This window comes from Taeniopygia guttata, chromosome 36 (genome assembly GCF_048771995.1).
Source record: "Taeniopygia guttata chromosome 36, bTaeGut7.mat, whole genome shotgun sequence".
NCBI classification, from domain to species: Eukaryota; Metazoa; Chordata; class Aves; order Passeriformes; family Estrildidae; genus Taeniopygia; species Taeniopygia guttata.
In genome coordinates, this window is record NC_133061.1 from 2,779,668 (window position 1) to 2,792,830 (window position 13,163).

General features: G+C 45.5%; 2 protein-coding genes and 1 long non-coding RNA gene across 3 annotated transcripts in view; 2 read left to right on the forward strand and 1 right to left on the reverse strand.

Moving 5' to 3' along the window:
• Positions 1 to 13,163, forward strand: part of LOC105759916 (uncharacterized) — a 649,836-nt gene that overhangs the window by 299,567 nt on the left and 337,106 nt on the right.
• Positions 1 to 13,163, reverse strand: part of LOC140681480 (uncharacterized) — a 1,248,316-nt gene that overhangs the window by 155,487 nt on the left and 1,079,666 nt on the right.
• Positions 10,559 to 11,506, forward strand: LOC140681496 (uncharacterized). The gene is made up of 2 exons (XR_012052614.1): positions 10,559 to 11,040; positions 11,154 to 11,506. It is a non-coding gene; the product is annotated as an uncharacterized lncRNA (long non-coding RNA).

Genomic DNA, 13,163 nt, shown 5'->3' on the forward strand with positions numbered 1-13,163 from the left:
TGTCAAAATTCATAATCAACCTTTAATATTTATCCCCCCCTCCCTGTCATTCTCCAGTAGAAGGAAACTGAATACAAAATCTCTGGAAATCTCATTTTTATCAAATCCTTGTCTTGGAAATATTTTATGACTGGTGAGAACCCTTCAGTATTTCAGAGCTTCATCAAAATTTCACCTCCCCTGCACCAGAAATGCTCAGAGTTGTACTCACAGGGTCTGTGGGCATTGGGATGTTCCAGCTTTAGGAGATCACTGCAGGAGCTGCAGCTGCATTGTCCTGCAGCCAGAGGTTCCTGTGCCAAGGGCTGGCAGTGATTCTGCCCCAGGCACTTCTCAGCCCCTTCCCAGCCCTGACTGATTGAAGCTCTCTGTGCCTCTGTGCTGTGCCCGGGCTGGCTGCAGGCAGTGCCCCAGCCCAGCTGGGCTGGGAGAAGAGCTGCTCAGCAAGAGAAATGTGCTTTTGAAGCTCTGCTTGGTTACCAGGATCACCCTCTGTGCCAGGAGCCCGGCCCAGCTCAGCAGCACAGACACAGCACAAGGACTTTAATGACCCTCTGGGGCTTTGTGCTCAGGCCCTGAACATCAGGCCCTGAGAGGGAGCTGCAGAAACCTCTCCAGAACTCCAAGTCAGAATCCAACTCCAAAGTTTCTTGGACTTTTAATGGGTCCCACTGAGGGACACGACTGAGAAAGTGTCCCCAGGCCCCAGGCAGAGCAGAGAACTGGAGGCACTGATGACAGGTGGGGACAAAGAGAAGCCAAGTCTTGGTGCCCTGGGGCACAGCAGGGTCTGTGCCACCAAGGGCTGTGAGGAGACACCTTGTCCTGAGGCCCTGGGGCCTCCTGGCACAGCCCCAGCCAGGCTGGGCACTGTCACCCCCTGGTCCTGCCCTCAGCATCCCCCCCTAGCCCACATCCCAGTGGCCTCAAGGATCTGCTGGAAGGAGTCCCTGGGGAGCCTTGGCCAGGAATGGTCAGGAAGGGCTCCTTCATGCTCCCAGGGACTGCAGGTTGTTAAAAGGACTTTGGCTTTTGCTTTTGCCTTGCAGTTTCTGAGAGCTTTCTGCAATCCTGGCCTCCAATATTCTGCTTTAATTAGTCCCTGGAGAGGCTTTGTCAAGAACAACACTCAGTGCGGCTCATTAATGCTTTGAGATACTCAAAGTTTTTAAGGTACTTTGGATTCTCCTTTCCACACTGAGTTTATCTGAGCGGGTTTTGTGCCATCCTGGCCTCCAGTTCTCTCCTTCAAGGAGTCCATGAGGACCCTGTGTTGGGGATGGACCTCAGTGGGTCCCATTAATGCCTTGAGACACTTTGGGTATTTTTCGTTTGACTTTGACTCCTGGAAAGGTTTGTGCAATCTCCTCTCAGGCCCTGAGGTTCCAGGGCTCAGCTCCAAATGCACCACGGGGCTCATTAGGATCAACAAGTCCTGACAAACCATGGCTCTGCCTTGATTTCCCTCTGCTCTCGTGCAGTTCATCAGGAAGTTTCTGTAGTGGTTTTGGTTCATCAATTTGAGATTTCTCAGCCAATGCATTAATTAGTGTGGTGGGTTCAGTGTTGTTTAATTACCAGTGCACTCACTAGAATACGCTTACTCATTTAATGCTCTGAGATACGATTAGGAGAAAGGCAAAGTAGGCTCAGAACTTTAAAAGAAAAGTTTTTTTAAGAAAAGTTTATTAACGGTAACTAAAAGGAAGAGTAATAACAATCAGAACAAAACTTTCAGAACACTTCCCCTCTCCATACAAACTGACAAAGTAAAGAGACCAAACGTAAAACTTTCTGTCAGCTAACAGGGAGAAAAGTTCCTCTTGTTAATGTTTGGAGACTTATCCACAATAAAGAAGTTATGTCATGGCTTTTCACTTCCACAAATAGCAGTTGCCCAGAAAAATCTGGAATTGCCAAGTCCCTCCCATTTTTTCACAGCTTTTCCCACAGCTGTGTTTATGGGCCATGTCAACTTATTGGGTATTGGTTTCAAGATGAGCTGTTTAAGAGCAAAGATTCTCTTCACGTATTTCTGAAATCATCTTCATCTCTGGGAACAGATGTGTTCTCTCCCTGAGGGCTCAGAGCCTCATCAGTCTTTCTTTTCAAACTTCTCATGGGATCACAACTATTGCAATATTTGCTTGCTTTAGCATGGAGGCCTTTGCTGAACAAGTCATCTCCCCATACTTTTCAATGCCTTATAGGGAAAAAGAGAGTCTGATGTATCAATTACATCCTTCTCCACAGCTTTACCAGAGGATTTCAGCCCCAAGATCAAGGCATCTCCTCATCCCTCCCATCTGGGACTCAACTTCCTCTTCACTGACCTCGGTGTCTTCATGTTGCTCCTCTGTGTGCCTGCCCTGTGTCCTTTTCTCTCAGTGGAGGGAGGATGGCAGCACTGGCAGAGTCAATATCTGCCCGGGGCCTGCAGATGGTTCCATGACCCCAGGCAGGCTTGGTGGCCAATTCTTATTTTTGCTGTGGTTCCTGGACATGAAGACCAGCTATTTTCCTCAGGAATGAAGGAATAGAGTGCCACTGTTTTAGGGGCAGATTAAAGGTGACCACTAGAGAACAAGGCCAGCCAAAGCTGCCAGGTATTGTTCTGAGAGATACATTTACAAATTGCAACTTTTTTAGGGAAAGTACCACCAGGTCCTCACAGTGTCACCATGGTCTCCATAGGAAGGGAAAAAGCGAGCCCCAATGTTCCAGGGGCAAATGAGCTTCAGCCCCCAGAGGCCAAGGCCAGCCAGATCAGATGGTGCTGGCAGATTTTGTCCTTGGACATAGGGAATTTTAGAGGTGGAATACCAGTTTCAGACCTGGTTGCCTGGAGGTGAAGGGCAGTACTTTTACACAGGAAGAAAAGCATGGAACACCGGTGTTTCAGGGGCAGATGAAAGGCGGCCATCAGAGGCCAAGGGCAGCCAGACCTCTCTGTCCTGGTAGCTTTTGTCTGAAAGCAACCCTTGGATATAGGGTATTTGGAGGTGGAATCCCATTTTTGGCCATTTTTGCATAGATAAGAATGACGGTTCTTTTCCATAGGAAGGAAAGCACCGAGACCAAGTGTTTCAAAGGCAGATGAGAGGCAGCCCCCATGGGTCCAAGGGCAGCTGTCGGAATCTGTGGGTATTGGTGATTCCGAGATTGTAGAAAGTCTCTGTCTTTCTGCCCCGTTGCCAAAGAAGAAGCCATAGTTCGTCTGTGCTGTTTTCAAGGTTGTTTATTTTTGCTTATCTATAACATGTTCTGCTGCCCTGCCGCAGGTCTGTCCTGCAGGGCAGCGTGTGGGGCTCTGCCCCTCAGTGGGATGGTACAAACATTATATACCAGAAATTACGTGTACTATATTTACAATAATGTGCCAATATCTATCATCTACGTTGAACAGTGTGTCCCCAGCCTAAACCAATAGAAAAATGCCAACATCACCAAGAACATGGAGGTAAGGAAGAAGAAGGAGGAAGAACAGGATCAGGTCCACTTTCCTCCATCTTAGAACTCCTGACCCCCCTGTACAAAGTAAAACCCCCCTGTACAGGTGTTAAAACCCCCCTGTACAATACTAAAAAATTTTCCCTCTAATTTGTGACTACTTTTACTATACCATCTAACCCTCTGTGACCGCTTGTTCCACCTTTAAAGTTGGTAATTCATTCCATGGTTCAAACTCAAGATCACAGCTGTTTTCAGCTGCTTGCCAGGGTCTAAAATGCTTCTGACCAAGGCCTGGAACCTCTGAAAATGTCTGAGGGACATTTTGAGTTCTGACATCTCCCCTCTCTGTTTGAACCTGAAACACCCGCTTTATCATGCTGTTCAAGGTCTTTTAAATACACACGAAAATGCATGGTAGAACAAGCAGAAGAACTACAAGTCCTATAAGAATATAAAATGCTATTTGCAAAAGTTCTTCTCACAATGGTGAGATATCAAAAAAGCTAAACAAATCATCCCACCAGGACCCTGTAGCTTTGTTCAATTTGCTAATATTACTTTGTATTTGTTTTATATTTTTATGAATAGATTTTGAATGATTGGACAAGTTCATGTAGCACATTCCCTCAAATTCCTCACATCCGTGCCCATGTGTCAGTAGCAAATAATCAATTGCCGCTCTGTTTTGAAGCACTGCTTGCCTTGCATTGTTGATGTCTGTTAACATGTCACTCAGTGCAAACGAAATGGCACGACTGTGTTTCCTCAACCAACACGCTATATGATCCAATTGTGTCAAGGCCGCCCCTGATGCTGCTTGGGGTGAGAAAATTGCTATTGCAATTCTCCGAGACTTGTCCCAGGTAGAAACATCATCATCATAATTTGAACTATATTTTTCAAGGGATCCTTTCCTTTTTGAACCAAGAACACCTCTTTGACAACTTTGTCCATGGTCTGCCTCATGTACTGAGGCAAGGACAGCACAAACATTAGAAGAATTACAATATTTTATAATTACATACAACTATTTTCAAAATCTTTTTTCTACAACTGTGAAAAGTGAAACAAATTGAACACACCATCTACTTATGATTTAATTTTTCTCCAGGTGTGTTTGGTCCTCTGATACCTCTTTAAATTTTCACTCGTGTGTCCATGTGTTTACAATAGATGTTCAATTACTGTTTTGTTCTCATTTCTCACTGCTAGCTAACAAATCATTCAATGCAAAAGAAATGACATGGGCATCTTTACTCTGCCCACAACCTCTTTTGATCCAACTGCACCAAGGCTCTTTTTGATGCCACCTGCTGTGAAAGCAGAACCACTCAGTTCTTCCGAGCCTTTTTTCTTGGTATTAACATTATCATTGTCACAATTTGGATTACTTAATTCATCAGATTTTTTTTCTCCTCGCTCTCTTATCAAGGTTTTGCTGTGTGTTAACAAAAGATCTTTCAATGCTGCATGGACCACCCTTGATTTTTGCAGGGATAGCAGGCCAAATCCTGTCCCCGCAAATGAAAAACATTCCCTTCGGTAAAGTGGCTGGATGTTGAAAGGATGGTTTGCTTGTCATTTTGGTATGATTGCACCAAGATGACGCATTTTTATAAAAAGGCTGATTCGGAGTGACATCTATTGTATGATTATCTGTCTTTGCCACTCCTGATGAATTAAATTTGATGCACCATTTCATTTTTGTTGACCCAAAATGTCCAAATCCAGAGGTTCAAAGTGAGCAGCAGGAAGGAATTGTGTCCAAACATGTCATCCCTCCACAGGGTCTGAAAGAAACTTCAGAACCCTTGGAAGGATGTCCCCTGGGACTGACCATCCCTCCACTGGCACACCTACCAAGCATGTTGAAAATGGTTTCTCTGGTTTCGAATAGGTCAGGCAAATGCTGTCCAGACCAGCTGCTTTTGCCAAAGTCTCCCACACTTTTTCCCTTGGTTGTCTCATGGGAAAATCTGTCCTGTTGCCCAAGGCAACAGGTGAAAGAATGAAGCACATGAACACTATCTGTCTGAATCCCACGTCCATGTCCCCACCCTCTGTGAGAAACCCTGCAATGCAGCAACACCCAAACAACACTTGATTTCTCAGAAAAAAAACCCCCAAGTCTCTGGGTGATCAATCGTTGTCCGACGAGACGTCTGCAGCGTTTTTGTCTGCCTTCGTCTGCGTGCTTGCTTCTCTGCTTCTCGGGTCCACATCCACTGGCGTCTGCACCCGATAAGGTTACATGTGCCTCGCTGACATTCACTTCAGTCCTCGTCCTATAGAAACACAAGCGAAACCCTCGCCCCAAGTTATTAATGTAAATGAACCTTCAATCTGTCCTGACTCTGGACTTCTGATCAAATAGAAAGGATTTTCCCTTAGTTTTTCCTGTGGGCTGTTTGTAACATATCTGACAATTATTAGAGTGGGCTTTGAGAAAAAACCATTTAAAAAATTCAACACATTTGTTCAACCCTGCCTCATCCCTTTTCTGTCCATCCAAGTGGACTTCAGGGTGTGATGTGTTCTTTGCTTGCTTGACCTGAGGGAGAATAAAGAATATTGAAAATATGTTTGACTCTCTGTTTTTTCCAAAATTTGTCAAGCACCTTGCTTGTGTAAATTGGACCATTATCTGTTTCTATTTCTTGTTGCACTCCTAATGATGTAAATGCTTATAAAAAATGTTTGCAGGTATGTTCTGTGGTCTCCCCTGTATATGATGCAAAAATCGCCCCTAAAAATGTATCAATTGAAATATGGATATTTTTGAGCCTCTCAAAAGATGGGTATTTTGTGACATCAGCTTGCCACAGCTGAAGGCTTTTACAAACCTCTCAGATTGTCCATTCCTGTAAATACAGGAGATTGCACAAACTGGCTCTCTGGCAAGCAGATTTCCTTTGTCTGGCTTTCAGAAGGGTGAAAGGTTCCCATCAATGCCTGTGCATTTTTGTGAAAACATGCATGGTTCAATCTTGCCTGCTCAAAAATGTTTGGCAGTGTCTGCAAGATGGGCATTGTGAGTCTATCTACATGAGCATTCTCTTTTACTAAAAACCTCGGAGGTGAAGAATGCACTCTGATGTGTTTATTAATGTTCTCTGTTTTTCTAGGATTATTTTCATGCATAATAGATATGAATATAAAATTTCCTTGTCTGTATGTTTTAAAAGCGATTTCTCTAATTGTTTGACCACATTTGCAACATACACTAAACTTGTGATCAGATTGAGGGTTCCTAAAATAACTGAAAAACCCCTGACTATTATTACCAATTTTGCAACTTGTGGTGAACCTTGTATCATTTTGATATTTGATTCCCATTTCCCTGTTTTTTGATTTTTCCATGTGACCACTGATTTGTGAGTTTTTTCCCAAACCATCAGTGAATACTGTCATTTCTTCCATTGGTTCCTGGCTTCTTTTTTGTTTTTTCCCTGAAACTCACTTTTACATTTAGCATTTTGTGTGTTGGAAAACGAACTGTGCAAACTTCTGAATGCCCTAACAACCTGATTGAAAAATCTTGCGACTTTGGATTGTCCACTCAAAATATTTCTTCTTTAAATGTAAATGAATGATTAAGAAATCTTTCCCTGACATTGTCAGCAATCTGGTCTCTGCCACAATAATGATCTGAGCTCCCATCTCTAAATCTGTAAGAATTGCTTTTTGAGGGTCTGCAAACTAAAAACCCCACTTTCAACTTCTGTGGAAACATTAACAAAATCCTTGCTCAAAGCTATTTATTTGAACGATTTTTTTTTTTTTCCCTCTTTCAATTTTATCTGTTCAGTGTCTAGCACTCTTCTCATATTTTTCTCAATGATCAGCAAAATCAAGTCTATAAAATAATTATATCAAGAGATTAAAACATACAAAATCTTCAACCTCATTTCAGCCTTATTTCAGGCACTTCTTCACTCCTTTTCTTTTTTCTTTTTCCTTTTTTCTCTCTTTCTCTTCTTCTCTTTTGAAACAAGAAAGTTGAAATATAAAACATAATATAGAACAAGACAAAATATCTCAATAATAAAATGCATAAAACTTATCAAAATCGATAACAATTCAAGAAAATTCAAAAGAAAGATATTCTAAATAGCATATATAAAAATGAACAAAGCATGATCATTAGAAACATTGTGCCAGCGGTTCAGAGTCTGCAAACAGCTGAAACATTTGTTTCCAGTGAAAACCCTTGGCATCCCTTCCCGGGCAGGGCTGGCAAGTTTCACCTCAAAACTGTGTCAGCTGTCACATTTGTAGGATCGAATTGATGGGTCAAAAATGACCTGCATATCATTCATTTTTGTGCAGAAACCTCTGAATTTTGCTGGCAAACTCATCTGTCCAAGTTAAAATCAGGGTCTGGCCAGGACCCAAACTTTAAACTGGAGAGATGTCCCTTAACATATTATATAAAACAAAACTTACACTAACAATACATATATAATATTTAAAACATAACAATCTATTATAACATTTTCTTATAAAATAAACACTTGAAGTTCAAACCGATAAACTGATCAAATGACACAAAGATTCATTTTTCTTGAAATTCTTTTGAAGGAAAAGGATGTCAATTGGAGAATCGTAAGATTAACAATGGCAAGAGGTTGTCAGAATGCTTCAGGCACCTCTCTCTGAGATCTTCTGAAAAACATTTGAGAATGATGAAAAATAGAAATGCAATGATTCCACTCACAAGAGATATAAAAACAAATCAGGAAGTTCACCTAGAAAAATGCACAATACAGTTAAAATCCAAAATGAGACTTCAGAACTGTCATGTAACCTGGATAAGATTACATAAACAACAATAAAACATACGAGAATTCACTATGAAAAAACGAAGCACAAATCTTCACCTGATAACATGATAAAATTTCTTAACAATAACGTTTATAGAACACTTATATAGTTAAAAATAAAGGATTTGAAAACAAATGCCTTTGTATCACTATACAAAGAAATAACAGACTATAAAACTGATTTTTAAACAATGAAATCAATCTCAGAAAACTCAAAATAAATTCTTTTACAACTCTTATATACTGATAAACGTATAATAAAACAAAAAATACTAAAACAAAACCAAGAATCCAATAAATCCAATAACTTCTCCTTAAATCAATGTTCATTATTACTTTGTGAACTGTTTCAGACAAAACCTTCTCATCCTTAAAGAAAAACAACTAAACCTTGCTGCCAAATAAACTTGACCTTTGAAAAACTTAAAATAATTTTTGAATTAAATAGTATTTAAACTCAATATATAACAATCTTAATAAAGAATCCCTAAATTATATTAACTTTACGAAATCCATATGTATCAAATTAACAATATATAAATCCATTATCAATTAAACCTTTGTAAACTTAACTTCTTCAGGGCCCAAACCTAAAATAAACTTAAAGTGATATACTCTAATTAAACAATACTTAACTTAAACGCAAACCAACTATATAAAAATCAATTCTATCATTAATAAAACTTAAAATACAACCTAACTTAAACCTTAATATAATAAATTACTAACATTTCATGCTATTTAATTCTCTATTTCAATTTTCATTATGATATCTCTTTTTCACATTGTGTTCCACAATTATTACTTATCATCACACCGGCTGGGCGTGTCTGCTCGATCAATTCTGTGACCTAACTGAAAAAATCTGGGGTTGGTGTTTAGAAACATTGGGGAGATTTGAAAAAGGCCTTGTGTTGGCTGGTTTTCAAAAAGCGACTGATGGAATTTTATTTCAGGGTGAAAATTGGGAGACTCATCTCTCAGCATTGCTGCAGGATATTTGCTGCTTGTAAAAATTATTTGCTGTGGCTGTTGTGATTTTTTGTTTGCCGCGGCATGAGAGCACTGGGAGCATTTCTGGTGCAGTCAAATCCCGCTTCTGCCTGCGTTAGGATGGCTGCGCCCCTCTCTCTTGCTCTCCCTCCCTGCTCACACCCGCTGTCAGCCACTTCCGCGTTCGCTTTAACTCTCGCAAACGCATGCGCAGCCTTGATTCACCCTCTGTTTGTGTCGCCATGGGAACAAGGGAAGGAACCCCCGCACCGACCGCGCCCGCCTGCACCGGCTCCGCGCGGCCGTCCCTCGGGAACGTCCCCCCCCATTCTCTCTGTCAGGCCTGGCGCTGCCTCGGTTTTCGCTCTGGGTCGGCCCGCGCCGTCCCCGAGCTGCCGCTGGAGCCCAGCGCGATTCGGCGCTCTGCTGACGTCATCAGCGCGCGCCGCCGCGTTCCGCTCTGCCGCAGCCCCGCGCCGCGTCCCGCCCGGCCCCGCGCCGCTCGGGTCTCCCCCCGCGGCCACCGCGCAGTCTGCGGACGGCTGGCTGGCGGCCACCGCCGCCCCCGACGCCGTCTGTGCCTGTGCCCGTGCGTTCAAGGTGCAGGAGATCTCCGCTCCGACTTCCGGGTTTGCTCTACCGTCTCGCGCATGCGCGCTGCCATGGCCGCAGCGACAGGAGAGTCCCGCTCTCCGTCCAGCCGCCGGCCTGGCCAGCGCCGCCGCTGCGAATTGGGAGCTATTCCCCGGCACCTGCCGGACGGTGCTTTCGCACTCTCACGGATTCCCGTCATGGAACGCATCACCGGGCGCTCCGGGCGTCTGACCGCCCCATCCGCGCTTCCGCCGCCTCCTGCGTCCGCTGGTTCCCACTGCCCCCCCCCCTCGCCTGCACCGCGGGCTGTTTTGAACTCCCCACCCGCGCAGCTGCGAGAGTTCTCTCCTCTCTCTCACTTTTCCCTCCGCTCTGCACTCATGTCTGCCCCTCCCCCCAGGAGCCGCCGGCGCCGCTGCCCCCCCACTGTGGGTTCGGACTCGGGCAATGGCCAGTCCTTTCCTCCACCGAGGGCTGCGTCTGTGCCTAGCTTGTCTCACTGTCTGGGGATTTTCTGCAGCTGAGGAGCTTAGAAATTGAGATTTGAGGAGTCTTGAGGAACAGTGTGAACCTGGAGACATAGGACATGATGAGACACCCCCCTTCCTGATCCTCTTCGGGAGGCAATTTGCTTCCCCTGGTGAGGAAAATTGCCCGAAGCTGCTGGCTGGGGCAATTTGTGCTCCCATAGGAGCCTTAGCTGTTCAGTCTAAAATGCCGCGTTGTGAAAATGACTCTTATTGTCCTTGCTGAAGGCAAAAGTTTTTGCGGCAGTCTTATCTCTCTTTTTTTTTTTTTTCTTTTTCCTGTGGCTCGGTAATACAGTTGCTTATTGATCCCTTACGAAAATTTAACTCAAACAAAAGATGTACATCTGTGTGCGGGTGAGTATACTGCACCCACAATAACAAAGCTTTCATCTCATTTGAGGCTATCTCTACCAGATGGGTAAAAGTCTTGCCCTGTAGGGCTGAAAAAAAAATTTTTTTGTCTGTCCTTGGGAGCATCCCTTCCCCATGTTCTTAATTTCAACCATTCTCACCAAAAGCTGAGTCACCACGAGGTCAGTCCGGAGATGGCACTGTTCATCGTCCAGCAGGTCACAGGCGAGAAATCCCAGGCGCGCTTCTGGTTTTCCTCCTCCTGGCTGTCCTCCAGACGAGCTGTCTTGGTGAAGGTCAGGTTCTTATCTTGAGCTTTTCGCTCCCTCTCCTCCCGGAATCTGCCGAGAGCATTTGTGCTCTGTTCCTTTTCCTTTCTTTATTTTTTTGTTTTTCTCTGCTGATGAAGGTTGGAGGTTGTTTGCTGTTTCTTCTTGTTCTTGCTGATGCCCGCCAAGGGACGCCAATTGTCGGAATCTGTGGGTATTGGTGATTCCGAGATTGTAGAAAGTCTCTGTCTTTCTGCCCCGTTGCCAAAGAAGAAGCCATAGTTCGTCCGTGCTGGTTTCAAGGTTGTTTATTTTTGCTTATCTATAACAAGTTCTGCTGCCCTGCCGCAGGTCTGTCCTGCAGGGCAGTGTGCGGGGCTCTGCCCCTCAGTGGGATGGTACAAACATTATATACAAGAAATTACGTGTACTATATTTACAATAATGTGCCAATATCTATCATCTACGTTGAATAGTGTGTCCCTAGCCTAAACCAATAGAAAAATGCCAACATCACCAAGAACATGGAGGTAAGGAAGAAGAAGGAGGAAGAACAGGATCAGGCCCACTTTCCTCCATCTTAGAACTCCTGACCCCCCTGTACAAAGTAAAACCCCCCTGTACAGGTGTTAAAACCCCCCTGTACAATACTAAAAAATTTTACCCTCTAATTTGTGACTACTTTTACTATACCATCTAACCCTCTGTGACTGCTTGTTCCACCTTTAAAGTTGGTAATTCATTCCATGGTTCAGACTCAAGATCACAGCTGTTTTCAGCTGCTTGCCGGGGTCTAAAATGCTTCTGACCAAGGCCTGGAACCTCTAAAAATGTCTGAGGGACATTTTGAGTTCCGACACCAGTGTGACCTGGGCTTTGCTCTGCACACAGGTTTGCAGTGTGGACCTTGAAGTCCCTGCTCTGCCAAATGCAGCACGAGGATGTGGTGGTGGCAATGGAACGCAAGTGTGGCTGGGACACACTGCTCTGTGCTGACACCCACCACTGTGCCGTGGGTCTGCTGGCCAGGTGAGACCCCCTTCACACTGCTGCCTCTGACATTTGTGCTCTGTGCCTGGGGTGCCCCACACAGTCCCTGTGGTCATGGGCCAGAGGGCCTTGTCACTGAGGGACAGCCAAGCAGACTGAAAAAGGCTGGGAGAGGAGGGTGCCCACAAGGAGCCGCCTCCCAAATAGCCCAGGGGCCCTTGCAGGATGCTGGGGAAAGACCAGACCTCTGTGAGTCAGTCCTGGGAGAGGTTTGTCCCCCTGGCCCACAGTCTTGGTTACTTTGTCTCCTGCCAGGGAGATGTCCTGTGTCTCCATCCCCTTGTGCTCTCGGATCGCTCGCTACCTGCTCCGGCTGCTCAGCACACAGGAGCCACGCTGGGAGCTGCCCTCCCTGGCGTTCCTTGTGGAGGTGAGCCTGAAGGCCAGCGCTGCCTCGCTCAGCTGCCTCCCGGCTCTCTGCCCTCTCGTAGCCGCAGTGCCTGGGACGGTGCCCGCGCCCTGTGCTGCTGCCTGGGCCCGGCCCTGTGCGGTTCTGGGCTCCTGCCGGCCGGTCCCCTGTCACTGCCCTGTGCCTTTCAGGTCCTCGAGTGCCTGGAATTGAGTGAACGCGGTGCTGACAGAGTCCTGCAAATCTTGTCACGGCACCTGAGGAGCGAGTGCAAGGAGAGGCATCACCTGGCGCTCAGGGCCCTTCTCGAGCTCATCAATGATCCCTCCATGGTGAGAAGGGGGCAGGGGCAGAGGCTGCGCTCAGGAATGCAGTTGCTTGGGCTTGGCTGGGCTTTGGGCGCTGGGCCAGCTGCTCCCAGCTCTCCTGCCTCCCGCTTCAGCTGCCCAAGTGCTTTGGAACAGCCCTTTGGCCTCTAGGCCCTGCAGCAGCAGGATGGCATTTCACAAACTTGTGTTCCTCACAGAGAGAAAAAATGTGGAGCCTGACTGAAAGTTTTGTGGAGCTCCTGTGGGATGCGGATGGAGAGATAGTTAGCATGACAGCCATGCTCCTCAACTTTATCATCTTGGACAAGGACATGCTGATACCCAGCCCCATCACACTGCAGCTGGTTGAGGTGCTTCTGCCACTCCTTGACCACATAAGGCTCACTGCCCCCAGCCACGGCCACTGGCTGCTGCCCAGACAC